This window comes from Mustela nivalis (assembly GCF_964662115.1).
Source record: "Mustela nivalis genome assembly, chromosome: 15".
NCBI lineage: Eukaryota > Metazoa > Chordata > Mammalia > Carnivora > Mustelidae > Mustela > Mustela nivalis.
In genome coordinates, this window is record NC_139034.1 from 68,959,732 (window position 1) to 68,963,718 (window position 3,987).

Below are 3,987 nucleotides of genomic sequence, written 5' to 3' on the forward strand. Positions count from 1 at the left end.
TCAGGCAGAAGGGATAGTGCGTTCTGAAGAGATTTGAGAGAACATCAGTTTTCAAAGCTACAGTAGAATGTCATGATAAAGAATCTGGAATGTATGCTAATACCAATATTCTGCTGGAGAATCCATCAACAATACATTATAATTCTCTTCTAAATCCTGTTCCTGTACAAACCCAGAGGGTATGAACATATTGCTGCCATGAAATTGTTCTCCTCACATTCTCTTCAAGAAAAAATTCAGAAACTATTGGCTCATACATACAAAGACACAAACACATATCACATCAACATAAAAATAAATGTCAGTATAATAAAAAACCACAAATTTATTGTGATATTGTGTGTAATTACTGAAAATTCATAGTATTGAATATGTTTTATAAAAATTTTAAAAAATAGTTAGTAGTATATATTTTCAGAATACAGCATGCCAAGTCTTGTACATCCAATGCAAAATCCTGGAAGCAATTCCGTTTGTAGAAAAAGTTCTTGATTTCCACACCAGGTAGGATTTAGAGAAGGAGCAGCGATCCGAGAAGCTTACCAGTTCATTTCAGGGCTACCAGCACACACAGAGGAGATGGAAAAAAAAGGGAGGGGGGAGAAACAGGGAAAATAAAGATGGAAGCTCATTCCAATTATTACAGATCAAACTACAAAGCCAGCCAAAGGGTGAGATTTCAGGGCACATGGACTGACCTTTAGTAGGCTGTCAATTGCAGCACATTACCACATAGTAAGCTAAGACAGTTTGGGGTTTAGTTAGGGGGAAAAAATAGTAGGTAAATGGGACACATTTCTGTATAGTTAGCAATAATTTTTCTGAAGACAACCATTAGTATTCCTATAAAGAATACTGAACTTTTGAGTCTTGTATCATGTGACAAAAATGGCTATTATGATATTATATACTTATCCACTTAATAGTCCTTCATAATTTTTCCCTTAAGCATATAGTACTTGGCTTAAAGCAAAAATTTGAAATAAAAACTTCTTTAATACTTTGGGGGAAGTTAAATTAAAAATGGACTAACTGCTCAATTACCCAGCTAACTAAATTATTTTCTTCTCTATCTCTTCCCCTTCTCTCCCCTTTCTTTCTATTTCTCTCTCTCACTCTAAACCTGAAAAGGCTATTGGTGACAAACAAAAGTTGTTGGAAATTGAGATATTATCCATTAACAATTTTATCCACTGTAATGATGACAGCTATATTCATATCTCAGGTAAAAAATGTGTATTTATTTCCATTTGGGATTTTAACTGACCTATTTTAAGGGTGTAAGTTTATTGTAAGAGTGTAAGTTCTTAATGTATATTGACCTTCATTCAAGTCTGGAAAGAGTTAATCCTCCCAAGGAGTTTTTGAGTGAGAAAAATTCTATCTGTGTACCCTGAAACTTCTCCCATTCTGAATATTTCCCTCAGGCAATCATTTATTTCTATATCATGTAGGTAAGTTAGCATTTTCTCATTAATTTTGTATCTTTAAGTGAACTACATTTTTTATTTAAGTGTCTATTTTGTACCTTTTTCTATTTAAGTGAATTCTGACCAACAGACTCAAAAATGTGAGACTTATTGCTTTTTAGAATAGATTATTTTTCAAGTACATAACATGAATAATCATTATATAGAACAAATAGAGCATTTTTATTCTAACCATAATCTCATGATTCTTAATCATACTACATGCCAATTTCAAAAATAATAAAATGTATCTTCTAAAACATTAAACACACTAAAACCCATCTGAAAATATAAACTAGGTTAAAAATGTACATTTCTAGCCTTACTATTGGATAGAATTTCAGGACTAAATGGAGAGATGAGGAGTGTTGTAATAAAATTTCAGCTGTTAACCTATGAGGTAAAGAATAGTATTTAAATGATTAATTTACTTTAGACACTAAGAGGATTTTTTTTTAACACTTTTGAAAATACTTCATACTTGAGAAAGAGAGAAAAGGAAAAAAAGGAAAGAAACCTCTATTCATGAGGAAAGGACATTCTGCCTTCTGATCCCAAGAATTAAAACAGGGGAGAGGGTTTAAGAACATTGACAAGATCATACCCGCAAATATCCAGAGATAAGTGTGATCCTAACACTGTGGTTTAAACAGATATTAACTCCACACACATCAGTGTGGCAACAGTGGTGAGTGATATTGAAAGGTGGAAAGATGCTCTCACTGACCGGTGTGCAAAGTAAAAGGAGAGATAAATTTTTGCAAACCATTGCTAACAAAAGTAACAAAGTAATAAGGGAGAAATTTGAAGCCTCTTGTCCACTGAGAGTAAAGATAGCAAAAACAAAGTCTACATTAAATTAAAAAATATTATGTATCTGTGATCTTTTTATAACAATCTGATTAATTTCTAGGAATGCATCATATTTACTTTCTTTTTGCTTGCCAAATCCCAAACTGTCTTAGCTTTCTATATGGTAATGTACCACAGTTGACAGCTTTTAGATAACAATTTGTATGCCATGAGAAACTCAATCAGGAGCTGATCTTTTAGATTCAGTCTTAATCATCAGAAGTCTTAGTGTCTTCATTTTTCTTTTTTCTCCACATCTCATCAATGTGTACCGGTAGCCCTGAAAAGAACTGATATTCTTCTTTAATCATTCAATGCTCCTATAAATTTCACCTAGGATGGAATTTCAGGACTTTTTTTTTCTCTTTTCTTTTCTTTCTTTCTTTCTTTTTTTTTTTTTTTAATTTTTTTTTGTAAATGAGATTATTGCCACTATTTTGCATTCATTGCAAAATGGGACTTTATCAAAGTTAAAAACTCTAAATAAATGATACTATGTGAATAGAAAGCAAAACCTAGGAGAATATATTTGTAAATAAGATATATGACAAAAGTCTTGGGCGCCTGGGTGGCTCAGTGGGTTAAGCTTCTGCCTTTGGCTCTGGTCATGATCTCAGGGTCCAGGGATCAAGACCCACATCCAGCTTTCTTCTCAGTGGGGAGACTGCTTTCCCCCCCACCCCCCCCACCCCCATGTTCCACTCTGCCTAATTGTGATACTCTCTCTCTCTCTGTCAAATAAATAAATATATAAAATCTTAAAAAAAGAAAGATATATGACAAAAGTCTTGTATCCATAATGCCTTTTTATTTTGTTCTTATTTTTCTAGGTTTTTGAGAAGGAAGTTTAGATTAATTTGAGACTTTTCCTTGTGCATGTATTTAGTGGTGTAAATTTCTCAATATTGCACTAGCTGTGTCCTACATGGTTTGAAATTTTGTATGCCCTTTTCATTCAGTACAATGTATTTTTTTAAAGGAGATGGAGAGAAATGAGTTGGGGGAAATCGGAGAGGGAGACAACCATGAAAGACTGTGGACTCGGACAAAAAACCTGAGGGTTTTGGAGGGGAGGGGTGTAGGGAGTTTGGGGAGCCTAGTGGTGGGTATTATGGAAGGTACTTATTGCATGGAGCACTGGGTGTGATGCATAAACAATGAATTCTGGAACACTGAAAAGAAATAAAAAATCAAAATTAAAAAAAAATCTCCTGAGACTTTCTTTTTTTTTATGCATTTATTTTTTTTTTATTTTTTAAATTTTTTAAAATTTATTTTCAGTGTAACAGTATTCATTGTTTTTGCACCACACCCAGTGCTTTATGCAATCCGTGCCCTCTCCAATACCCACCACCTGGTTCCCCCAACCTCCCACCTGAGACTTTCATTTTATCCTAGATTAAAAATATATTGTTTCCAAATATTTGGAGATTTTCACATTATCTTCCTATTTATTTCCACTTTGATTCCATTGTGGTTGGAGGACACATTCTGTATGATTTCAATTCTTGTATATTACCAGATATTTTATTTATGGCCTAGTTTTTTATCTCTCTTGATGGAACTTCTTTGAAAATTGAAAGAAAATGTGCATTCTGCTCTTGGTTAGTGGAATATTCTATAAATGTCAATTGGATAGAGTCATTTGATATTGTTGATTTTTTTT